Source organism: Rousettus aegyptiacus, unplaced genomic scaffold (assembly GCF_014176215.1).
Source record: "Rousettus aegyptiacus isolate mRouAeg1 unplaced genomic scaffold, mRouAeg1.p scaffold_m13_p_2, whole genome shotgun sequence".
Taxonomy (NCBI): Eukaryota; Metazoa; Chordata; class Mammalia; order Chiroptera; family Pteropodidae; genus Rousettus; species Rousettus aegyptiacus.
In genome coordinates, this window is record NW_023416295.1 from 83158707 (window position 1) to 83186267 (window position 27561).

The window sequence follows — 27561 nt, forward strand, 5'->3', positions numbered from 1 at the left end:
TCGGAGGTCTGAGTCACCTGATAAAGGTTTTCTGTCCTCGTGTAACATCTAGTGGAGGGTCAGCAAATCATAGAGTCTAACTTTGACTCTATGTGGAGGCAAACTGCTGGTCCCATAAAGATGCCCGCGCCCTAATCCCCAGAACCTATGAATGTTACCTCACATGGCAAAAGGGCCTTTGCAGATGTGATTAAGTTAAGGACTTTGAGATGGGAAGATTATCCTGGATAATCCAGTTGGGCCCAACCTAATCATATGAGTCCTTAAAGTGGAGAACTTTTCCCAGCTGTGGCCAGAGGGAGAGATGTGACAATGGAAGAAAGGTCAGAGAGATGACAGCATGATAAAGAGTCGTGTTGCTCATTCTGAGATGTAGGAGTTATGCATGAGAACCAAAAAGAGACCTCCAGGTGCTAAGGGCAGTCCCAGCTCACAGCCAGCGAGGAAATGGAGACTTCAGTCCTACAACCTCGTGGAACTGAATTCTGCCAGTTTCATGATCAAGAAAATGGATCTTCCACTAGAGTCTCCAGAAAAAAACATCACCCTGTAGCCATCTGGGGACATGTGCTAGACTTCTGAACTACAGAATTATGATAACAAATTGTGTTGTTTGAAGCTGCTACATTTGTAATGATTTGTTTCAGCATCCACAGAAATTAATATACTGCCCAGACTGACTTCCCCTTTCTTGCAACAGAAATGCCTGTGCCTAATGCTGAAAACTGGCCTCCCTAGGCTGTCACACCCAAATGCTGAAAGCTCCCCAGAAGCAGCTGCTCTCTTCTGAGAACAGTGAGTTGCTTGTAAGCCTGAGAGAACAGGATGACAAATCCACTTTGCAAACAGCCCTGAGTCTGACGGGCATGCCCTCAGCTGGCACGTTGGTCCTTGAATACTTCCTTCTGTCCTGCCTTTATTTTCCATGGCTCCCTGTCTGGATCTTTTGGCTTTCCTACTTTGTCCAGAAATAATCCCAACTCTTCTTGTAGGAGGAAAGCTGTGTGGACACAGCATGTGGAGCCACCACGCTCCTCTCTCTGTGGTTTTGGGGAGTGCCTCTGCCCGAATATCTCAATGGTGCCTTCATTAACTCATGGGGCGGTTGGAGCAGGAAGGGATTTAGAGCCAGTCCAGTCCAACTGAGTCATTTTACATGAAGGAGAGAAGGAAGGAAGCTGATTCTCACTGCTGAGAATCCTACTTCAGGGGTGGGCCCAGCCGACAGGATCGTGAGAGATGAAGTGATGTTGAAATTAAGAAAGCAAGGAGAGTTGAGAGCTCAAGGAAACAGGGCCCAGTCGGCCAAGAAGAGTTTCCTGAGGGCTAACAAAACTATCAGAGCCACAGTCCCCACCAGGGCATCCAAGAGATTGGTGCCTGAGAGGCAAGAGCCAAATAGGAAGGTTGGAGATGTCACCCCCAGCAAGGGACCAGGTGACCAAGGTCACCAGATAGACAGAGCTGCCTCGACCTGACTGATCGTATCTCATGGTGAAGAACCAAAGTGGCTCCATCTTAGGTATAAGACTCCATCTTAAGCACAGGCCAGTTCCCAGAAAAGCTGCAGATAGCTAGACGATCACTCCACCCTAGACTCAGCCAATCAGAGCAACTATGGAAAGTAACTCTCCAAATTCCCCGCCTTGTTCCTTGGCGCCATCACTCAGCCAATCCTGCTAAGCGACAAGCTCGTTGCACCAATCCTGTAACGCCAAGACATTGCTCCCCATGCTTACGATTTTTCCCTTCAAATACCCCTGAAGCCCCATGTTTGAAACCGCCTCCTACTCACTGCTGCATCAGTGTGCGGACTGCGGTCCGGACTCGAGTCTGAAATAAACTCCCTCTTGCTCTTGCATCGGCGTCGGCTTCTTGGTGGTTCGTGGAGATACGACTCGGGGCATAACAGTGGTGCCCAGTTATCAGCTTCCATGAATGGTAAACATGTGTTCAAAGTTCCTGAATGTATACACTGTTCCCACATATACAGATTGTTTTTTAAAAGTTAACATCTAAACAAATCGATTGAGGTCAACTAGTTAATTTTCAGAGTAATTGAGCAAATTAAACTCCCTTCCTTCCTTCCTTTCTTCCTCCTCTCCCTATCTTCATTTAAAACATGCTTTCTAGCCAGTTTGTGAGTTAAAATTTCATAGCATTAGGCAAATGTCTACTTGTCCATTTTTGGCGAATAAATGAAGGCTTGCTAATGTACTCTTATTCACGGGAGTTTATGCCCTCAGTGGGAGGCTTAATTTCCCCTGTGTCGGAGAGAAAAACAGTGGAGGGGAGGCCACTTGGGCTTAGAGGCAGAAAAGCCCTGACACTAGGGTCGAGGGGCCCAAAAAGGGCTCAGCCAAATAGACTTTACTGCCTTATCCTGCCTACTGCAGCCCGTTTTAGGAGCCGCCCCCACCCCAAAAGACTATCTTCGGTTGCTGAACGATTAAAGTAATTACTTCAACAGTCATTGATCATCTACCCTCTGTTGAGCACAAGAGTCCTACGAGAGGGGCTTTTCACTTTAATCTTCATCCCTACTGGCTCTTGACACGGTGCCTCTGTACCCCAATTCTACCTTCCAGCCTGCCCCAAGAAGCAGCCTCTCTCAACCTCTGATTTCCTCTTTCTTCTAGGGTCTATGTTTGATCTTCTTTGTCTCAGTAAATGCATGAAGAATTCCAGATTTGCGTTACAGACAGACACCACCCTATCCTACCTCGGTCTCAGCCTCAGCCTTAGCCTTAGGGCCAGGACGGGAGCTTGGCCTACTAATAAAGCACTTGGAGCTTCAGTCCAGTTTCTGCAGGGGACGGCAGCAGACAGTGCTCTCCCTGGGGGACTGAGTGCAAACACCTGTTTCCTGGCATAGCAGAAGCCCTCACCCGGGCCCTGGAATGGCAGCCCTGACTTTCCATCATGGGGGCTACCTGACCGTGAGCCTGGGCTGCCCATCTTCCCTGAAGGAAACCCCATTCCCCAAAGACAGTTTCCGCCTCTCCATGATGATTAATGCTGAAGTTCTGTTTTGCTCTGGGAAACGCCTTTTCTTGCAGTGCGTTCAGAGAAAGGGCTCTGCCATCTGTGTGGATCTGCATGGAAATGTGGGGAAATGGCCGTGTGTGTATTTATATCATCCATTGTTAGCTAAGAATATCCAGGTGCTCTAATAATGGAGGTACCAACACAGGAAAAAGTGTGGATGGTGAAAAGGATGCTGGGCTCAGAATCAGGAAAACAAGCTCCATGAGCCCAAGCTGAGTGGCCTCAGCAAGTCTCTTTAGTTCATTAGCCTCAGTTTCTTCTTCCAGGGAAAAAATGAGCCTACGAGTCCTTGCTCTGTTGACCTCAAAGGGATGGCGTGGGAATCCACTAAGAGGGTGTATGTGTTTCCCACATTCTCTCAGGCCACGGCAGCCAGAAGGACAGATGAATCCATACAAAGAGACATCACGGCGCATGCCTCCCACGAGCTGTCACAGGGCCTCCAACTCTCCCTACAGTGGTTTTACCAGAGATATTCTGGGGAGCTCCTGGGGGTCTTCCTACACACAAGCTTCCCAAGTGCCATAAAGGCCCTCCCTATAGCTACCCATACTCCCAGGAAAGCTGAATTTCAGAGCTTTCAAAGCGGCAAAAACCAAGAGGTGTCAAAATGCTCCCCTCAGATACTCATCCTCCACTCCCAAATGCTAGAGTAGGCGGATAGACAGATATGAGCAGCACAAAGACAAACCCACAGGGGCACAGCTGTGGTCGTCATGAGCCCTAATAGGCCCGGTGACACCAGCAGAATGACATGTGATGGCTGGGACTGCCACTAACATACCAGACATGCCCAGGAATCGAGGAATTCCCAAGCTTCAGGTTAGGCCAGGGGACATTGTTACATAGAGGGGTGGGGGAGCAGCACCAGGCCTTACACATGTTTCTACTGAATCCGCATGCATGCACCACCCCTTCCACCCCAGAGGGATGTTGTCTCCCTTCCTCAATTTACCAAAGTCACTTGGCTGACAGTAGTAGGTGGTAGAGCCATGTGCTGGACATTTGTCATTTTGGCTGCTTAACATATGGATACACTTATTCTATGCTTTCTTCTAGAAATGTTGTAGTTTTCGATCTTAGTTCAATGGTCTAACTCAACTTAATTTTCGCACATAATACAAGGTAAGAATTAAAGTTCTTTACCTTTGCACGTGGATCTTCAATTGTGGATATATTTCTTGTTTGGGAAGAACATCAGAATACAAGGGAGGAGGCTTCCACAGCCCACTATGGAAACCAAGCTGAAAGGGAAGACATTCCCTCTTCCCAGTCTCTGCTTACTCAAAACTTTGACCCTTGAGGGAGACAAGTGAAGGCACAAGGTCAGTTAGGAGTTATCCAATGTGGCCCTGAAGTGCAGCAGCAAATTGGTGCCTCCCAAGCCTCTGGACTGTGTCTCCTTTGGGTCCTGCCCCAGCCAGGGCTTCCCACATAAGCCCAGTGATTTTGTGGCTTACCCACATAAGTTCTTCTGCTTAAGTTAACCAGAAATAGTTTCTCTCTGCAGCCAAATTTCCGGCTGCTTTCAGGAAGAATTCAAATCCAGGTATTTCTTCCTGAAAAACACATGTGCTTTCTAAATTACCTTTTGTGGTGCATCGTTAAAGTTTATATACATATAAGACATAATAATTATCACAGTGCATCAAATTGGACACTATCCTCTTGAAATAAATGGCAGAGTGGCGTTGTTCTGAAAGAAAGCAAGCTCAACCATCAAGGTCAAATGCAATGTCCTAAATCTCCACACTTTAAGAAAGGTTTGAAAGGAAAGGAGCTACTCAGGTCAGGATTTGAAGGTGTAGATAGGAAGCACTCAGCTGGGCAACAAGATTCTACCTGTTTTCCCAATAATTAAATTAAGTTGTAATTAAAAAAAAAAAAAAGAACTCCTATATGGTTTGTGTATGGTCATAGTCATGGACCCTAGAATTTTAAAGCCAGAAAAGGACCTTAAAAATCATCTAACATACTCGACTCATTTCATAGATAAGGAAACTGGTATCCAGGTAGGTTGAAAGACCAGTCTAATATCCCACACCAAGGTAGTGACAGAATCAGGACTAGAGGGAAGTTTTACTTCCACATTGACACATTGCGGCATGGGAAAGGATGATGAAAATAGTTCAAAAATCAGAGGGAACCCCTCTCACATAGTGGGAAACTAGATTATTAGTTTAATTATCTAAGAAGTCAAATTACGCATTGACTCTAGCCCTTTTGTCTTTGCAAAGTTCTGGGTTCACTCTCTCAATGGTCCTCCTGAGATGTCCCCATGTATTGCTCTGTTCCCACTGAAGTGAACCTCACCTCCCCCAGTCTCCGAAGCCCATGTACAAGTGAATGAAACGTTTCAGAGAGCCAGAGTATATCTGAAGTCCTCCAAAGTGTATTTTCTTGCAGTTTACAGGCCTTTCTTCCTGGGAGGAGTGCTGTATTCTGATGCTCTCTTGGTGCTGTGGTATTACCTTATAGGCTAATACTCAAATTAGCTTCTAGACAAAAAGGATGGTAAGGAAATGAAACAGAAGACTTAAGGTTTTGAAGTTAGAAGATGTTATAGACATCTGGCCCTGCTTCCCTCCCATGGAGGCCCTCCCTAACCCCACCCACAGGGCACATGACAAGGCAAATCTTAGGAAGAATGAGGGTACTCAGTTTGTAGTGATGTGGAAAGTTCTCCAAGATTTATTAGAAATGAAGAAAGCAAGTGCGATAATTTGATGACATTTTGCATAAGAAATAAATATACATGATTTGGTAAAATACACACAGGTAACTTCTGAAAAGAATCACATAAGACTGTTAGCAGTGCTTGCTCCTAAGGAGTGGGACTAGGGTAACAAAGAGGAAGGATTTTTACTTGTCGTTTAAAAAGGCCTTGTAATGTTTACATTAACAACAAAAACCATGAGCACGTGTTACCTTTATAATAAAAAATAGAAACTAATTTTTTTAAAAGCCAGCTCCCAGGGCCTTACCCCCTGATCTGGGGTGGGCGGGGCTAAGAAATATGTCTTTGAATAAGTTCTTCCGATGATTCTAATGTGACTGAGTGTGCATGGAGAGCGAGATTCTTACAAGGACACAATCCTAAAGGATCGGGACCCCAATCTCATAACCTCATTTTGTCTTAATTTTCCTTAGAGGTCACCCTCTCCAAATATAGTCACTTGGAGGATCAGGGATTCCACACATGAATCAGGAAGGACACAAACATTTAGTCCATAACAATGCCTACGAAGTGGAAAAGAAAGAAGGGGATGATAGGCCAGCCCACTGGGTCAGCCTCAGAGGCCTCAGAGACTGCCTTTTTGGCCTCTGTCTTCTGTACTTCCCGCCACCAAGGAAGGACTTGTAACTTGGAAACCCACAGGCAATTAGGATATTTGTTTTGTTTGGAAGCTCCGAAATTATGTTCAAAAATAATTCTGGATTTCTTAAGATAGGCAGGTTATGGAAAAACATCTGGGATGAAATATACCCACAGACCTTTCACATGGACCAAAAGAGAAATAAAAAAAAAAATACTCCAAATTGTGCTGATATTAACAGTGACAGGAAAGATAGACAGTAGGGGATGGGGGTGGGGCACAAGAGTCTAAATGACTGTAAAAGAAGTTGAGGGAAAACAGCGTGCCTGGGTCTGGGAGCACTTTGCTCTCACATTATGGAAAGAAATAAGTTTCATTTCAGTAATTTTGAGTTCCTCTCAAAAAAAGTAGTTTTTATGTATCATTCTAAATTATAGACTTGAGTCAGTTCTGGGGAACTTCACACAAAACTGGTATCTAAAACCGTGGACCTAGCTAAACAGTCTGTGTCCCACCCGCACTCCTATTGGTTGTCTTCGAAGAGTAAGTGTGTTTCTGGCAGACATAATTCTCAACAGCAGTGTTGGTATGTGATGTTGGGATATAATAAATATATATTTGGTCTTTGTCCCCAGTTCCTGGAACAAGAGCTTCTAAAATCCTTGGAATCTTCTGAACGATGAGGGTGCCTTTGGTAAAGCTACCACTGAGATGAGTCTTGAGTGAGGGGCTCCGAGAGAGAGAGCTTCAGGACGGGGGCCTGAAAGAGCAACCACGGAACTTCCAGCCCTACCCCTGGACCTCTGGGGAGGGGAGAAGGGCTGGAGATTGTTAACCACCAACAGGCAATGATTTAGTCAATCACGCCTACATAATGAAACTTTCATAGAAAACTCTATGCCACAAAGTTGGGAGAACTCCTGGGTTGGTGAGCGCATTGAAGTGCTGGGAAGTTGGAGCGCCCAGAGAGGGCATGGAAGCTCCGTGCCCCACACCCTACCTTATACTATGCTTCTCTTCCAGTTGGCTGTTTCTGAATTCTAACCTTTATATTAAACCAGAAACAGTAAACAAACTGTTTTCCTGAGTTCTGTGAGCCATCCTAGCAAATTATGGAACCCTAGAATGGGGTTGTAGAAACCCCTTATTTATAGCCAGTTGGTCAGAAAAAGTACAGGAGCCTGGTGGCTTGCAACTGGTGTCTGAAATGGGGAGGCAGTGTAATGGGACTGGGCCTTTAACCTATGCGGTCTGCCACTAACATCAGGTAGTCAGTGTTAGGTTGTCTAACAGGCTAATTAAATGTCTGCTTAGGGGTAGCCTCAAAGCAGGGACATCTGAAAACTATTATTTTTGAAATAATTGTAAATTTGAATTTTCTAAGAATGCATCAAAGGACTCACTGTTGGAAAAATTGGAACTTTTGGGACATCCTTACGATTGCTTATGTCCTAAACAGAATGGAAGGTGAAGGCTTTCTCCTCAACTTTCTCTTTTTTGGGAGGTGAGAGAATGGTGAAAAGCTGTTCTAGAAGCCCTCAGAAAATTTCCCATTGGCTAGAACTGGGTCATACACATACCCCAGATCAGTTACTGGCAAAGGGAAACAGCATTGCACTAATTGTCTTAGAACAATCACAACTTATACTATGGGTGGGGCAAATTGCCACACCGGAAAACTGCAAGAAGGGGACGGCAGCTACTGAGTAGACTATCGATGAAGCTATCACAACCCTTTAGGACACGCCAAAATCAGAGGGCAGCTAGTGTGTTAGGGTTTATTAACTATGATTTTTTAATTGACTCTCACGGAGACTCGACTCCCAAGAGATAGTATTGTTAATACTATATTCTGACCAAGCTCACCCTTGATCCTGCCCCATCTCTCTTTTTCTCTCACTTTCCTGAATCAACTAAGTTTCTTGCGACTTGTCTTCACTCTGTCTCTACTTCCCACTCCTTCAACTCACCATCATGCACCTTCCACCTCCACCTCTTCCTCGAAACTGTCTGGCAAAGGTCATGAATGAATAAGAAACTCCCAATCGCTGACACACCTTTTCACCCATAGCTCACTCAGCTCTGTGGCACATGGCAAGGTCAAGCCCTCCAACAGTCTTGACAGGCTCTCCTCCCTTGGAGCCTGTGACCCTACTCTCTCCTCACCCTGACTGGTGTACTACAGGGCCTATTCCCAAAAGTTGGGGCTCACTCCACAGGACGATTTTCTTTACTTCTCTTCTCTTTCCAGATATTGTCCTTATGACCAGCACTACAATCTCAAATCTCTAACTCCAGTGCATGCAGACCGGTCCGTTTAATTGACTTTTGGAGGTTCTACCTAGAATCTCACAGATTAAGTTCAATTTCTTCTAAACTGTACTCATCAATCCTACTCCCTTTCATCTTATGCTTCTGATCTTGAAGACTGGACTACTGCCCATCCAGCCACTTGGCCAAGCCAGAAAGCTGTGTCCCACCTGGGGCATATAGTAAATGATTGAATCATCTTGTTTCTTACTTAGTATTGCAAGTATATCTGTTCTCTGTTATATAAACAATTTCCACCCTGGCTCAAATACCACAACCCTCAAAGTTACTATCAGAGTCTGAAACTGGTCTCCCCACTTTTAGGCTTCCCCTATCTCCCAGCCTATGCTCCAGTACCATCTTAGTGTCTTTATAAAAAATGCAGATAGTCACACCTCCTTCTGTGGCTCTCCTCTGCTGCCAACACCAAGTTCACGGCATACAAATACAAAGGCGGCCACCAATCCCTCCTATTCTTGTCTTTTCCTCTTTATGGCTCAAGTTTTCTCCATGCTGGCTGTTGACATCACACTGTTTTACTCTTAATAACTTGATTGCTTGCATTTATGTATAGCACTTTTTGGTTTTCACAGCCCCATTGTGGGAGGTCGATATTAGATGTGATTAGGCTTGCTGAAACTTCTAAATTCAAGTTTCCTTATCTGCAAAACACGATTACTAATACTTGCTCAGCGGGGAGTTGGGAGGTGAAAATTCAGTGGCGTGTATGATAGGCATGGCACATTGTAAGTGTCCGATCAATGATAAGAGCTATTACTTATGGAGCAGTCTTACTCTGGGCCAGGACAGCTCTAAATGCTGTATGTTTGTTAGTTCCTTTGAGCCAAGTATTATTATTCTCATTTTATGGATGGAAAAACAAGCACAGAGAGTTCGAGTAGTGTATCAGTTAGCCAGGACTGTCATAACAAAGTATCCCCGACTGGGTGGCTTAAACCACAGAAATTTATTTTTCACAGTTCTGTAGGCTGGAAGTCCAAAATCAAAGAGTTGACAATTTGTTTTCTCCTGAGGTCTCTCTCTTTGGCTTGCAGATGGCCACATTTGTTCTGTATGTTCACATGACCCCCTGTGTGTGTGTGTGTGTGTTTAAATTTCTTCTTCTCATAAGGACACCAGTCATACTTGATTTGGGCCCACCCTAATGACCTCATGTTAACTCTACTTCTTTAAAGACTTTATCTCCAAATATAGTCACATCCTGAGGTACTGCAGATTAAGACCTCAACATATGAATGGGGGGAGGAGTGAGGGGGGACATAACAAGTAGCTTGCCCAATATCACACAGGTAGTGAGTGTCAGAGAGGGAATTTTAATCCTGGCAGGACAGACCCAGACGCTGTACTCTAAATCACTATGCAACCCTACATCTCTTGGTGATTGGAAACCATTTAAGTTAATTCATTTGCTTTAGCTATATGCACCAGAGTTTCTAATAAATGTGTTATAAATTATTTGGGGGGACGCAAAAATCTAAGGACTAATTTATAAAATGTTAGTATAGAGCCCATAGGATGTCCTCAACCATAAAAAAAGAAAGAATTTGCAATAATTTGAAAGCTCTTTTTCTCCACTGAATTGATCTAGTATAATTGGTTTAATGTCACTGACTGCAAAATAATTCAGACTAAAGTTAAATCATTCTGTAAATAATGGAGTTTGGAAATTGCTTCACAGACACTTTGATGTTTTGGCTCTTTTCAAAATTGCCCCTTCACATCGCCCTAGTATTGCAGGAGCTGTTAAAACTGAGGCACTTGTAGCTGCCCATTTGGGTAAACTTGAATCTGAGCTGGAGTAAAGTGCTCCACACTCATGGTATTTACCCAATTTCCCTTGGGTTGGATTTTAGCTAAAGCTTTCAACAATCAGAGGTGCTCCAGGACAACTTTAAAGGTACACCACGGGAGCTGGAGTGTGTGTCTTATGTCAATACAAACAGATCTCCCAGTACTTGCTCTCAACTCCATTAACGCTTGGAAATTTTACCCCTTACAAAGAGAGGGAGAATAGGAGTACAGGCTTTTAGATCAACCCCTTCTCCACTGCTCTACAAAGTCCTTTGGGGGCAAGTGCTGTGTTGTATTCATCCTTACAAAGCCAGATCTTGGCATGGTGCCCGGCATAAAGAGAGCACTCAAATGTTCAGTTCTGCTGGTGGGGTTAAAGGTCTTATTCTCCTTTCTGCTTTAACCAAGATTGTTTCAGAGTAGGGGTTGGGGTGGAAGAGTACTTACAAGGGGCAGATAACAGCATCTTCCTATCCAGGAACCTGAGCAGTAGAGATGAAATGAGATGGGGGTTGACAGTATTTGGGAAATAGTCAAGCTGTTAGAAAAACACATAGCTTCCCAAAATGACTAAGTTGAAGGACTGTACTAATTTAAATGTGCTTATTCTGATATGTTTGCAAAAATATTAAAAAGGCATGCCTTATACCTATTACACTATAATGGCCCACGCTCCCTCTTCCTTGTAAACCAGTTCCAATACTCTTCCTTTTTGGTTGCTGTTTCTCCTACTCTTTTCCCACTAAGACTACATCTGTGATTTTGTAGAATCACATAAAACATTAATATATGGAAAGATTCTGATATGTAGGATAGTTCCAAATGCTGCAAGCCCAAAACAGAAACAAGGCACAGCCTGGAAAAATTCTCAATTTATGACCAAGATTAAATCAGGATTATCTTTAAAGCACTAAAAAGGGGGGGAAAAGGCTTAGGGCAAAGTTCCCAGTTCCCAGTCTCCCCTGCTCCCTCAGTATTAGAAGTGAAGAAGCCTCACATTTAAGCGAGGAACATGACAGCTGCGAAATAACAACCCCACTTCCTAAGCTCCCTTGCATCTCGGTGTGGTCACAAGACTGAGCATCAGCCAGTGATGAAGTGATATGTGCCGGCTTCAGGAAAACTTCCTTCAAATTGCAGCCACCCTGCTTTGTCCCCCTTTCTTTGTCCTTCTTCAATTGCCACCTGAAATGGGTACATATGTTGGAGCTCTAGTCACCAATTTAGACCATGAAGATGAGAGGCACATGCTTGGGATGGTAGAGCAGGGAGCTGGAAAGAGCCTGGGTCCCTGAAGATTTCACAGAGCAGGGCCACCAAGCCATCCCAGGACTGCCAGCTTCCCTTCAGTCTTTCACAGGAGAGGAAAAAGAACCCTTCCTCATATAAGCCACTGTATTTTCTTTTTCCTATCAAATGCATCCCTTTTACTTTTCCTTTTCAGGTTCAGATTCACCCTGAGGGGCTACTATGACACCAGGTATCCTACTAGGCACTATCACATGCCTGTGCTATTTAATCATTTGTACTCTGTCTCCCTCTTGTAGATTCTGAGAGTGAAGTCTAGAAGAAACCTATGACAATATCTACATCAGTGGTTTAAAACAGTTTCAAAGCAGCAGCAATCTAGTCTTTCCTTCCTCTCCCCCACCAAACAATAATTGTACACATTACCCATCCCACCCCTCCCCAGCAAAAAAAAAAAAAAATCCCCAGCAGACCTGGGGATACCTTCCCAGAACCTACAACTCTGCACCAAGCATTCTTGGCTATCAACAGTGCACAAACTATACATTCTTCATAAACAAACTACTGTCAATCTAGAGGGAGAAGGTAAGTGACAAGTTAGCTAACAATTGCAATATGGTAAAACTGCTACAAATGTGGGACCTGGGGAGCCTGGAGGGGGACCAGCTCAGTCTCTCTTGGATTATTTTGTTTATTTTGCTTCTTTCCTGCCTGTGCATTAGGTCTTTTAGGAGCCCCTCCGCTGGGCTGAGAAGGGGACTGAAGCTGAATCATTGGTCTCAGTTGTTCCTCTTTGTGAGTCCCTAAAGGGTCTTGGAGATGATGTGTTTATTAGTGGTCTATTATTAATGACTGTAGTAAGCTATCCAAGCTGAATTTTTATTCATCTTTGGAAGTTTATAGTTATAGGGAAATGAAAATCTCAGAATAAAATTTAGGCTCTTTGGTCTATGTTGGATTTTCAGGTCCCTCTTGAGATGTTCTGGGTGTGTTTTTCTGTGATTTCTCAGCTATTATGCTGAACATCACGTCGGGATCGATGCATTGGCATGACAAGGGCTCTGCAGCAAGCCTAGGCTTTCCCTAGGACCAATCAGGCCAGCACAGAGCGGGGTGGGTTTGGTGATGGGGAGGAAAGTGTGATAGAGACCAGAGCTTGGTGACATGTGGAAATAGGCAGGCCTGGAGATGAGAGATTTAGATGCTTTTGTGGAAGCTGAGCTAGCCAGGTACACAGAGTCTGGTGTTAGACACCCTAATGAAGGGTAGGGAGAATGAGGGGAGTGTAGGGTCAGAGGGGTGGACAGAGGTGATTCACTGGTATTTAATAGGTACACAATAAGTATGTTTTGAAGAATGGGAAGAGTGAAGAAAGAGAGGGAAAGAAGGAAGGAAGGAAGGAAGGAAGGAAGGAAGGAAAGAAGTTGCTAAAACCAAGTAATGGGCAGCCAAAAAGGAGTTGATAGCCAGGTCAAGCTTCAATAGAATAAAGAAGACAAGAATGTGCATGCAGGGGCGCTAGGGTAATGCTTTAGCTGGCAGAAATGCACACACACACACACGTACAGACATATATACACATATAGACATACAATATGCATATATGTAGTAGCCAGCCTCCAAGATGGTACCCAATCCTTGTCTCCTGATGTTAATACACTGTGTAGTTTATACCCTTATGCACTGAAGAGGACTGACCTGTGTAACCAATAGGATATTTCAGAATGATGGAGAGTGACTTCTTAGACTAGGCCATAAATATCATGGAGGCTTACATATTGCTCCCGCTGACATATCTCATTTTGAGGGAAGCCAGCCCCCATATCATAAAGATACTCAAGCAGCACTATGGAGAGTTTCATGTGGTAGGGAAGTGAGGCCTCCTGCCAACAGCCCACACCAACCAGCTAGCCCTGTGAATGAGCCATCTTGGAAATGGACCCTCCAGCCCAATTCAGGCCTTCGGCTTTAGATGACAGCAGCCCACTCTCAGATTCCTGACCCATAGAAGTGATAAGATAATAAATGATTGTTGTTTTATATCAAGCAACAATAACTAATACAAAATATATAAACACATATTTTTCCAAGTGTTGTAGAACTTATACATGCATGTATAGTTTTCCATAAGTATTAAAATAATATATATTTATTAGTGAGATATTAGAAAACATAGAGAAGTAAATTTGAATCACCACAATTCCACCCCTCTAGAGATGATACTAAATTTAAGCACTGTTTTAAGCACAGTATGTCAACTAATTTAATGCTTGCAACAAACCTTACGAAGAAAATGATGTTTTGATCCCCATTTCAATGGATGAGAAAACTGAAACAGAGAGAGTTGAAGTAACTTGCCTAAGCAATAAATAAAGGAGAAAGAATTTGACTCAGGCAATCTGAGTCTATAACCCAAATATTTATTTAATCACTACTTTATAGGATTATACAATTTGACTGACATTTTGTTGTATTTCCCTATAGATTTTTTCTATATTTTTAAAAATTTTATTCTCTAGAGTAGTTTTGAGTTTACAGAAGAATTGAGCAGAAAGTACAGAGAGTTCTCACATACTCTCTCCCCCGCTAGTTTCCTCTATTATTAATATTATGCATTAGTGTGGTACATTGGTTACAATGATGTGCTGATATTGGTACAGTATTATTAACTGAAGTTCATGCTTACATTAGGATTCATTCTTTCTGTAGTATATTCTATTGGTTTTGACAAATCTATAATGTCATGTATTCACTATTACAATGGCATACAGAATAGCTTCACTGCCCTACAAATCCTGAGCTCCATCTATTCACCTCCTTTATGCATGTCACAATTAGTCAGAGTTCATGCTATATATATGAATTTCACATCCTGTTTTTTTTCAACTAACATTATATAATAAGCATTTTTTTTCCATGTCGGTAAAGCTCATTTACAAACACTATTAAAAATATTTTATTATTAATCTCACATATATAGTACATTGGTCACACATTTATATAGTTTATGAAACAATCCCCTTGGTTACTCTATCTTCCCTCTGGCCTTACACCTAGCCAATACATTACTGCTGACTACATTACCTATGGCGTGCTCCCCATTTCCGTGACCATCATCAACTACTAATTTGTACTTCTTTAACCCTTCACTCCTTTCTCCCAACCTCCCTAACCCCCTCCCCTCTGGCCATTACCAGACTGTTCTCTATATCTGTGAGTCTGTTTTCCATTAGTTTCTTCTTTTTGTTCCTTAGATTCCACATGCAAGTGAAATCATATGGTATTTATCTTTCTGTGTCTGACTTATTTCACTCAGCATAATAACCTATAAACACAATTTTAATGCTTGAATAATATTCTATGTGTGCATGGATGAACCAGAACTAAATTAACCTATTCCTCTATTGTTAGGCATCAAGGTTTTTCTGCCAATTTTTTAAGTGCTGAGAGTGAGTGATCTTTGTAACTCAACCCAGCATCCTTATTTAAGTGTGCATTTGTCCGAGGATGTGTGTCAGCTTCAGCAAGTAGGTACAGCTGCTGAGATTTTTAATATCCATAATCTGGCTCTGTTAGAAAGTTGGAAATTCTTGATCCTGTAGGTTATTTCTAACCCGTGAGTCTACTTGTTCTACCCCTTCTCCACCTGCGTTCTTCTCCTCCCTCCTTAGTGTTCAAGTAATAAATCATTGTAAATAGAAAATATATTTTAGGATATATTTTCCTTAGGATATATTTTCCTTAGTGTTCAAGTAATAAATCATTGTAAATAGAAAATGGCTGCACATTTTTCTTTGCACCCTACTTCCCACATCAGATACAGGTCGATACCACTGATACTTTTCTAGAGGCCCAATAGAGTGATATTTTCTGAGAATGATTTGTCAAATATTCTTGGTTTTTTAATTTGTTTGTTTGTTTTTGTTTTTATTTATTCACACTTTCAAATTGCTGTGCTTAATTCTAAATTTGATTTTAATAGCCAATCAGTTCCTATTAGATTAAATCTTTATAGCTCATCAGAACTTCCGAGTTCCTCCAATTGAAAATTCCCTTTACATATGATTTTCTACATACTGTAGTGTCTTCATCTGAGTCTGTATTTAAGGAAGACATGAGGGCTGTTTGGACTGATCAGACTGCCATTTAATAGAAGAGATTTATCACCTATTCTTCTCAACTATTCCAAAAAATGCAAGAGGAGGGAAGGCTCCCTAACTCTTTTTATGAGACCACCATTACCTTGATTCCAAAAATAGGCAAAGACATTACAAAAAAAGAAAACTATAGGCCAATATCTCTTATGAACATTGATGCAAAAATCCTCAGCAAAATATTAGCAAATTGAATTCAGCAATACATTAAAAATATCATACACCGTGATCAAGTTGAATTTATTCTTGGGATGCAAGGTTGGTTCAATATCCGCAAATCAATTAATGTGATACACCGCATTAACAAATCGAAAGATAAAAACCAAATGATCATATCAATAGCATCCATTTATGATAAAAACTCTCAGCAAAGTGGGAATAGAGACAATATACCTCAACATGATAAAGGCCATATATGACAAACCTACAGCTAACATCATACTCAATGGGGAAAGGCTAAAAGCATTTTCCTTAAGATCAGGAACAAGACAAGGATGCCCACTTTCACCACTCCTCTCAACATTGTATTGGAAGTTTTAGCTACAGCAATAAGACAAGAAAGAGAAATAAAAGGCATCTGAATTGAAAAGGAAGACGTAAAACTCATTATTTGCCAATGATGTGATACTATATATAGAGAACCCTAAAGATTCCACCAAAAAACTGGTCAATGAATTCAGTAAAGTAGCAGGTTACAAAAAAATATTCAGAAGTCAGTGGCATTTTTATACATCAATGATGAACTTTCAGAAAGAGAAATTAAGAAAACAATCTCATTTACAATTGTGTTAAAAACTATAAAATTCCTGGGAATCAAATTAACCAAGAAGGTAGAAGACCTGTTTTCAGAAGATTATAAGTCATTGAAAAAAGAATTTGAAGAAGATACAAATAAATGGAAGCACATACCCTGTTCATGGCTGGGAAGAATCAACATTGTTAAAATGGCCATACTACCCAAAGCAATCTATAAATTCAATTCAATCCCTATCAAAATACCAATGGCATTTTTCAGAGAGCTAGAACAAATAATCCTAAAATTTATATGGAGCCATAACAAAAACCCAAATAGCCATGGCAATCTTGAGAAAGAACAAAGTAGGAGGTGTCATACTACCTGATATCAAACTATACTACAAGACTACAGTAACCAAAACTACAAGACTACAGCATGGTCTTGGCATAAAAACAGATACATTGATCAATGGAACAGAACAGAGCACCTAGAAATAAATCCACGCCTATATGCTCATTTAATATATGACAAAGGAGGTAAGAATATACAATGGGGTAAAGACAGTCTCTTCAATAAATGGTGTTGGGAACATTGCATGGATACATGCAAACAAACAAACAAACAAACAAACAAATAAGGAGCTGGACCATCTTCTTACACCGTGTACAAGAATAGACTTCAAATGGATTAAAGTCTTAAATGTAAGACCCAAAACCATAAAACTTCTGAAAGAAAACATAGGCAGTAACTATCTGATATTACTAACAGGAATTTCTTTTCAAGTATATCTCCTTGGGCAAGGGAAACAAATGAAAAACATAAACAAATGAGACTACATCGAATTAAAAAGCTTTTGTACAGCAAAGGAAACCTTCAACAGAACAAAAAGACAAAGGACTGTTTGGAAGAAGATATTTGGTAGTGATACAGCTGATAAGGGGTTAATATTTAAAATTTATAAAGAACTTATACAACTCAACAACACCAAAAAACAAACAACACAATTGAGCAGAAGACACAAACAGATACTTCTCCAAACAGAAATACAGATGGCTAACAGACATATGAAAAGATGTTCAAGGTCACTAATCATAAGAGAAATGCAAATTATAACCAGAATGAGATATTACCTCACACCTGTCAGAATGGCTATCATCAATAAATCAAAAAACGGCAAGTGTTGGTGAGGATGCGGAGAAAAGGGAACCCTCATACATTGTTCATGGGATTACAAATTGGTACAGCTGCTATGAAAAACAGTCTGGAGGTTTCTCAAAAAATTAAAAATGGATCTACCTTTTGGCCCAGCAATTGCACTTCTGGGTATTTATCCAAAGAAAACCAAAATGTTGATTCGTTAAGATCTGTGCACTCCAGTATTCATGGCAGCACAATTTACAATAGCCAAGATATGGAAGCAACCTAAATGCCTATCAACAGATGATTGGATAAAGAAATTATGGTTCACATATACAGTGGAATATTACTCATCCATTAAAAAAAATGAAATCCTACCATTTGCAACGACATGGATGGACCTAGATGTTATTATACTGAGTGAAATAAGTCAGCCAGAGCAAGATAAATTCCATATGATTTCACTTATATGTGAAATCTAAGGAACAAAAAGAACTAACTAATCAAAAACAGACTCACAAATATAGTGTAGAATCTGGTGACAGACAGAAGGAAGGGGGTTTGGGGGCTGGGAGAAAGGGGCAAAGGGTTAAAGAAGTACAAATTAGTAGTTGTTCGTTGGGCATGGGGATGGGGAGCACAGCGGAGGGAATGCAATTAGCATTAATATGATGGCTAAGTGGAGGGCCAGGGGAGGGAGGGAACAATTGGGGGGATCATTTTATGAACAATATAGATGTTTAACCAATGTACTGTCTACTTGAAACTAATTTAAATAGATAAATTGATTTAAAAGAAGGGATGGTACACAAAAAATTCAAACTACGGGTTTAAGGTTTTTCTCTCGCTTGTCCCCTCCCCTCCCATGACCAGATAAAAAGGAGAGTGTTCAGTTTGTGTAACTTTGATAATTCTCAGAGCAATTATTGGTATCAGGAGAATCTAAAGTTAGGAACTAGAAATGGAAAACCTGGATTGGCAATTATGAGACTTTATAATTGACTGATTTTGGCCAAAGAAACCTTGTTCGGCTCACTCGTGGCAGGCAGTGGTTTTTATTTTGGAGAAAATTCAACTTTAAGAGAATAAAGCAGGACATTAATTTTTGGTTTAATATATTACTGGATGTTGAGGTAAAAGGGAAAAATATGTATAACTTGCTGAATACCTACAAAAACAATTAGATAATTTGTCCAAAGAAAAATGCCAGACCACTTTTTGCATACTGCATTAATTATCAAACATTCAGTAAAAGACCACTGTATACAATAAATGGAATCCACAGGCTAGCTGCCCTTACTAGAAATGAACATAAATTTCATTAGATAACTAGTAATGAGCTTTTCAGATAACCAATCATTATCATCCATTAGAAGTTTTGCTTTGCCTCCAGCAGAGGTTCAGTTATAAAATTAAAATCATTATTTAAACTGGTTAAATGTATAACAATCATACCTCAAGTTTCTAGCACTTCACACCTAGACTATTATAACAGACTTGAATTTTATTCGCTTACAACTTAGGCATAGGGCAGACTCCCCTCAATACCAATGTTCCCCTTGGCAGTAATAATTAACCAAAGTTAGTGCCTGGCGTGTATCAGAATTGTCCCATTGATTGATTATCACATTGATACATGGGTGACATATCAGAATTGGGAGAGGGTAAGGCAGGGTGAGAGCCAGTACTGATGCAACATCTCAGGTGATTATGAGATGCCCCTCATGAAGAAATATTGTCACGATTTTAACTGGTCTTCCAGGTTCAGCCTTTGCCCAAATCTAATCTCTTCCTCCTCAATACCAGGGAAATTAATTTTTCCTAATGACAGATTTCATGATCGTACTCCGCTTCTTCTACACTTTCATCATTTACCAGTTAATGTTCATACTCTCCAGCTTGACTTTCTAGAAACAACTCCCCACCCCACCCTATCCCCACCACCAAGCCTTCATAAGATTAGAAGTTAATCGCATCTCCTACTTCCCCTTGGACTAAAGAATGAGCATGGAATCAGAAAATCAGTTTATTTCACAAAAGTTTGTTTTTCCTTTTAGGTCTCTGCTATGGACAGCTTCTGGGGACCTGAAGAGAGAAACTGGCCCATTGTAGCTACATGGGCTATGTGCTTTGCTGGAGGCATGGAGAGTTGAGCCCTGGGTGAGAGAAAGATCATGGAAGGCTTCTTGGAGGAGCCACTCAGAGACCCGAAAGCCAAAAGATGAGTAGGAGTTTGGCAAAGAAAGAGAAGGCAGGGCATTATAGTCAGAAGGAAAAGACTGTGTATAAAAAGGTGAGGAGAAATAATCACCTTTTGATGAGTGAGTCATCTGTAGATGAACCCTGTGCTGGGGACAGCTGACAAATATACCGCTGATGAAAACCTAGGGATCACTCAGATATAGTCAAAGTGACTTGGGATATCCTCAGAAGTAATTTTTAACCAGAGAAATTGGTAATTTAATCTGGCATATTGAAACTGCTTCCTTGAGGTGCTAGAGGGTACATCCTTGAAGTGTGACAGGCTGTCAAAAATCTGTCAGTGTTTATCAAGTACTGTCCAAGGTAGAAATACATGCACCGAGTAGGCATGAGTACTGTCATGACTAGAGAGGGGTGCTCTATTGTAGGGCAGGGAGAGATCTTCACGCTGTTTCTTATATAATCTTCTCATTCCTGAGGACCTCCATACTGGGTATCCTTAATGCAAACAACAGTGTCTGGCCCCTGGAAAGGCATATTTGCTTTAAAATGAGAGCAACCTTTGTTTTATAATCCAGTTTTTAAACATGCCAAGTGCCTGATCACGTGGGTGTTGATAAGATCAAAGTGTGGCTACCCATGGGGCTCTGCTGCCTGCAGGGCTCTGCCTGAAGGGTCAGTGTGTCCAAGAGCACCCTGTGTGTCCTGCTACTGCTGTTACCTGTGTTGTGGATCTCTGTCTCTCCCTTGCCCCCACCTCTAATTAGAACATAACCTAGAGCAGTATGACTCAAAGTGCCTCTCTGCAGATGGTTTGTCACCAGTCCACAAGAAGATAAATGCACAAATTCAGATTAAGCAGTTATGACCTTGTAGAGGAATTTAGGAGAGTAATTTCTATTGAATCTAATTTTAAAAATGGGACTTGCATTTTTATTATATGACTTTGTATTATTTTATTTTCTAGCGATTTATTTTTATTTATATTTTACAAAAATATTAGTGCATGACTGATTGGTCCTTCACCCCAGACAGTTTGAGAAACACTGATCGAGAAGGGAAGAATACTTATTTCACACTGGTGTTGTATGATGTTCAGTTCCTGTCCAATGGGAGCTGTAGGTTTCAACTCTGCTGCATGGAAGAATCACCTTGGGAGCTGAAATAACATCTTTATATTCATATCTGTAGAGAGAAACCTGGGCTCCACCCTGACCAATTAAGTGAGAATGAAGGTGACATCATGGTGGGGCAAAGGCTTCGGAATTTATTAAAAACCTCCTTGGTGTATTAATGTGTGGCTAGGGAGAAGACTCCTTAATGTGAGTGGCATCATTCAAGGACTACAGGGTGAATGAATGACTAAAACATTTCAGCCAGATGAGAGCAGGTGTTTATTACACACCTGAAGCACACCTGGCAATACTGTACCAGGTGCCAAGTAACAGGCTAAAAAAGCACAAAGATTAATCAGGATATTCGTCAGATAAAGTCAACATATAAAAAAGAGCACCAACCAATAAACCCACAGTACTCATCTACAAATAAAGGAACATTTGTACACTATGTTGGAATGAAACCCATCTTTTATTTTTTATAAAGCAGACATATATCCAATAACACTTCACTTAATGGGAAATTCCTCAGGCTTGCCTCCCATTTGGGCAAAGAAGCCACTAGATGTCACTCAAGGTCCCTCAAGCTTCCTTCTCAAAGGCTCTGGCCAGCCTTCAGTTCTATATCAGATCTTTTTCCTCTTCAAACTTTGTCCCCACAGTTTACGACTCTCAATGAAGCCACTCAAAACCTAAGGCACAAATGCACTAGTCATTTGATCTCCTTCTATTGCTTTCCCTAGCAACCTAGGCCTACCTCATTTATTCATTTATTTAAGAACAATAACTGAGAGCTGGTTATATATCAGACATTAGGGTAGGTTGTGATGAAATATTGGTGAGTGGAACAGCCATTGTTCCTGCCCTCAAGGAGTTTACAGTTTAATCTATAAAAACACTTTTCATACTAATCTGTATAGTTTATTTACTTATTAATTCTCCTTCAGAGCAGAGGCTCTCAAAGAATTTTTGGCCATCACATCCAAAGTAAGAAAGACATTTTACATCACAATCCACATAAACACAAACAAACATATCTAAAGTTAAAAGTTTCCCAGTACCATCTTTATTTTCACTTTGTGTGATGAACTCTGATATTTTCTAGTGTAGTTAATTTTGTTTTTTCAAAATTCTAGTCATGATCCACCAAATTTACATAACCTACTAATAAGTCACAATCTAAGAATAAAACATACTTGCCTTGAGGGCAAGGACCACTTCTTACCTGTATTCCCAGTACCTAGTGAATGGTAAGTGAGCAATACATTTTTTTTAAATAAATAAAAAAATTATAAGGACTAATTTGTGTTAACATTTAAATTAAGAAGACTTAGATACATTTAAGTGATCTGTAATATGGATAATCAGTGTCCTAATAATATACTTATATATACAGATTATAGTCACATACATCTACAGATAATATTTTTTTCAGGTAATATGTAGATTCCACACAAGGTAGGTACACTGTATATGCTGTCAACGTAATTTAACATTTCAGTCACAGCTGTGGGCTCATATTCTACGTTCATATAATTAAAAACATATTCATCTTGGAACAAAGGAGCATAAGGAGAAATCAATTCTTTCAGATAGCAAAACTTTTTAGAAATTCTACTAGTTAAAACGTTTGGTATTAGAGAGTGTGGCACAGAATAAAAGCCTCCAAAAATGTTCACACCCTCATTACAGGGTGATTATGTGAATGTTCGCTGGTCTGGCAAAAGGGACTTTGCAGATGTGATTAAATTAAAGATCTTGGGAAGATTCTTGTGGATTCTGTGGGAGGGTCCAATGTAATCACAAGGGTCCTTATAAGAAGGAGTTAAAAGGGTCATGGGAGACAGAAGAGGTAAGACAGAGAGATTTGAAGGTGCTAGGCTGCTGAGTTTAAAGATGGAAGGAGGGACCATGAGACAAGTAATGCAGGTGGCCTTTAGAAGCTGGAAAAGACAAAGAAAGAGATTCTCCCCTAGAACCTCCAGAAAGGCCAGAGCCTGTCAATACATTTTGGACTTCTTATGCCTAGACCTGTAATATAATGAAATTGTGTTGTTTTAAGCCACTAAAGTTGTGGTAATTTTTTTTATAGCAGCAATAAGGAACCAAATACAGAGATAGAATAGATAACTATATGAAATAAACCAAAAAAATTCCCAGATAAAAATTTAGAATTTAGTATCTGATAAAAGCAATTTAGCAAACAATTGGCGTGTGTGTGTGTGTGTGTGTGTGTGCGCGAGCATAATGAGTTATTTAATAATGGACAAGTTAATAGTGATTGATAAAATAATAAAGCTTGATCCCTACGTCCTTATACCAGAATTATTTCTAGATTAGTATTAGATTAAGTATTTTAAACTCTTAAAAGTACTAAAAGAAAAAAATATTTTTTTATTGAGGAAAATAAGAAAACCCAGAAATGATAAGGAAAAGGTGGATAATAGTAACTAACACATAGTTGGTGGGTGCAATTGGTAGTCAATTTGGTAGCATTTATCAAAACTACACATGCTCATTCACTTCAATATAGCAATTGCATTTCCAGGAATTCATCTTAAAGAAATTCTTAGTTATGTGTATACAGTTTTTTATGACAAAAATGTTCTTTACAGCATTGTATGTACTAGCAAAGAAATGGACACTGCCTAAATTCCCGTTTATTAGAGAAAATTAAATACTCTATGGTATAGCTCTTAGAAAGTATGGCATGTATAGTTCTGTTAAGGGCATTTGTAAGTAAAATATATTTAGTATCTTATATGTAGGGAAAAAAATATACATTAAGCGTACATATGCAGAGAAAATTCTGGAAGTATACACAAGAAGTTGTTAATAGTGCTTACCTTTGGAGAATGCAACTGGGAGTGGGAGGAGGTCTTTGATTTTTAAATTTTCACATAGTTCTTGATTCCAGGGAAGGAAAGAATTACTGGCGGGAGAAAAGGGAGAGGGCCATGTTGACAGAGTGACCAAATCTGGACCAACTGCCTCAGAGCTATGTACTATCCAATTTTTTAAAATAAATATATATATATGTATATATATACACACATACACACACACACACACACACACACACACACACACACACATATAAATATTTAAAGCAGCTCTATGATTTAAGGAAGCCCAAGCCACAGAACTCTGCCACAGAAGTTTAAACTTATTGGGAAAATGTATGACTTTTTAAAAGTATAAATGCTTTAAATTCGTTTGTTTTGCTTTGCTTTAAGTTATGCCTGATAACTCCAGACAGGTAAAATGATGACTTTTTCCCTTAATTGTGCAGCTAAGGCAGACAGATATCCAATTAAGGTCACATGTCAGAGGCCAGGTGTTTGAAAGCCTGTGTACTTTGCAGGTCCCACCTGATCAGTTTAGACAACAAAATCGAGTCATGTGTTTTTCAATGTTAAAATTCATACCACTCTGAGCTCTACTTAGCAAGCTGAGTCCAGCTTTCCCTTGGTGTTCTCCTCCCTAGATATCCCCAGTAACCCAAGGGTTATTCATTTTTTCCAAAAGGGTCCTCTCAAGTTGCTGATAGGGGTGAGGGTGGCTGGTCAGTCAGCCACAGTGCCTGGTCAAAGCTCCTTCTCTGCTGCCTTGGGGCTGCCAGATATCACTGCCAAGGCCCAGGCAGCCTGGTTTAGCTACACAGGCTAGAACAAATGCCTGTTCTCTTTTGGCTGAAGCTACTCAGGGTCAGGAGAGTTCCTAATGTCACCCACACAGTGCAGAAAGGCCAGTCCTTCCCTGCCAACATCCTTTAAGTGTCAACACAACCTTGCTCTTACTCTCCAAAAGCATAGCCAAAGGCAGGCTGCAGACAAGGGGGAAAAAATCACAGTCAATAGCAATGTTTGCCAATATCTAGTAGTGTTTGAGGCTACTTTTAAATGAAAAATGAAAATCTTGCTAACTCTCAAATGTTAAATGAACTTATTTGAATTACATTTCTTAAGTATAAACATAAGATTAGGCATAGAGTCTCACAGCTCTTCTACATCTGTAAAACCAAAACAATTTAGCAAATTAAATTAACAAAATTAAAAATTCAATTAATATTATATAATGTTGTGGATGATGTTATTTTGCTGAAATTAAGTTGTCCTTCACAATAAGACTATGGAACTCATTACTACTAAACTGGTTTTTTAAGGCAGGCTTTTAATAGACTTAATTATCCCAACATGCTTCTCTATTTGAATTTCCATGAAACTTTTGTACAGTGTGCCATGAGGATGCTTGACTTTCACTTAGCCAGAATACTGTCATCTCCATAAGAAGTATTCTATTCTTCCCTCATTAGTCCAAAAAAATTAAAGTTATAGTTCTTGGTGCCAAATAGAAAATCAGGTGGTAATGCAGTCATCAAAATGATCCAGAATAGGCATATGTTAATTTTTAAAAAACTGCAATTTAAAAAAGAGCAAAATTTATATATATTTGTAGAGAATTTATAATATGTATGATTCCATTTATATGAAATGTCCAGAGTAGACAAATCTATAGAGACAGAAAGTAAATAAGTGATTGTCAAGAGCTAGAGGAGAGAATGGAGAGTGACTGCTAATGGGTACAAATTTCTTTTTTGGGGGTGATGAAAATGTTCTGGAATTAGTGGTAACAGCTACACCACTTTGCAAATATAGTAAAGAGTACAGAGTTGTACACTTGAAAAGGGTGAAGTTTATGATATCTGAATTATATCTCAATTTTTAAAAAGTGACTTCCAAGATAGATACGAGGCTTACATTTGTTTATGTAAAGGGCTCATCTTGTGGAGTTTCCCAAAATAAAGGGTGTTTCCCTCCAGCCCCTCCAGTGTTGAGACTATATTTATATTACAATTCAGATTTATATTTGCATGAAACGTCATCATGGTTTATGGACGAGGTGGGAGGAATAGGCTGGAGGGAGAAGGTCTGGGGATAGGAAGATTAGTTGAGGCACTAGCTACAAGGCTCTACAAGGACAAATCTAGACCAGATCAGTATCACCCAGAGACAGAGCAATCTAACAGATTTGAAGCTGAGGAAGAGCTTGCTCTGTCCCTAGTACCTTCCTGAAATCCCCCCAATTAAAGATTTAAGCATTTCATTCTTTTAACGAAGTTTTTTTTTTAACACTAGGCAGTGTCATCAGGCCCTATAGGGGATACAAAGATGACTAAGGTCCTTGCCCTTAAGTATCTTACCATGTAGTAATGGCCATAAGACTCACGGGAATAAGTATCGTATAATAAAATGTACATTGTGATAAGAAAAAGGGAGGTATAAACCTAGAATTATCAATGTCAAGGAGGAAGAAATTACTTCTTACTTCTGGTAGAAGTCTGTCCATGTGATGTGTGGTTGATAGGTGGAGATGAAGTGAAGAGCAGTTTGGTGGAGAGAATAGCACGAACGAAGGCATAGAAAACGGAGAGCTAGAGGCAGGAAAGCATATTTAAGGAAGGATGAATATTGGCTGGAATTAAGCTCTAGGAAGGGAATAAAGTAGAAGAGATAGAGTAGGAAAAACGTGGACTGACAAGTCGTCTTTTGAAAATGAAAAAAAAAAAACAGAATAGGGATGAGAGGGAGAAAGGGATCAATAGAAATTACTGTCTTTCACAGATTTGTATAAATTTGCAAGATTTCCTCTTGCAAAAACCAACCCTGACTAGCAAATAGGCATTTTGTTAGCTTGGGGGTAAAGACATTGTTGAAAGAATGCTTCTCTGATGGCGAGCTCTGGTGAGGAGTTGAAGCTAAGAGCAAGAAAGAGCAAGTAGGCGCCAGACGACAGGAAAGTGCACTGACCAGAAGAAAAAAAAAGAGAGAGAAAGGCAAAAGGAAGTGTGACGATTCCTAAATCCTTCCACTGTCACTTTGGCTGAGTTTACCCAGCCCGTAAATATCTGTCTTAACACCAAGATATTTGTACCATCAATAAAATATTAGAATGCACCTGAGTAGAAACTCTGGCGTGATAACACCAAATTTATATGCGTTATTAGAATGAATTCATTTTTTAAAACCACACATTTTCTGGCACACAGAAGGCACCCAAACATTTGTTTTACAAATGAACATTAGATCTTTGTTTTAGAGTCTATATTTAGGACAGGAAATAATTCAACACCGCATTCTAAAACCTAGATCCTCTATTAAAGTTGGGACGACCTGGGCAATAGGTCTGGTTTTCCCCTTTAAAATTTAGGTTTCTTGCCCCTTCGTACGGTCCCTTAGGTCAGTAGGTCCAGCGGAGGTCGATATTCAAGTAACCAATCGCAGCGGGCCCATGGGGTGGAGTCACAGCCCTCCCTCGCCGACCTATCCAGGTCCGTCCTCCCTCGCACCTGCGTGTCCCCCGGCGCTGGGTCTGGCGCAAACTCTCCAGCCTGTGCTAGCGGGGAAAGAGTTTGGCCTCACCTCTCGCGAGATCTCTTCCTGTTGCTGCCGCCGCTGCTTTCGGCCGCTGACTAGTGGCGT

The 27561-nt window shown here is 40.5% G+C and overlaps 1 long non-coding RNA gene across 2 annotated transcripts; it reads right to left on the bottom strand.

Moving 5' to 3' along the window:
- Positions 1–1802: 1802 nt before the first annotated feature.
- Positions 1803–27455, bottom strand: LOC118613854. 2 transcript variants are annotated; one of them, XR_004955968.1, is made up of 4 exons: positions 26408–27455; positions 23926–24011; positions 4509–4607; positions 1803–4346 (listed from the first exon to the last, which is right to left on the bottom strand). It is a non-coding gene; the product is annotated as an uncharacterized LOC118613854 (long non-coding RNA). The 2 variants fall into 2 exon arrangements; XR_004955969.1 differs by lacking the exon at positions 4509–4607.
- Between the last annotated feature and the right edge of the window lie 106 nt (positions 27456–27561).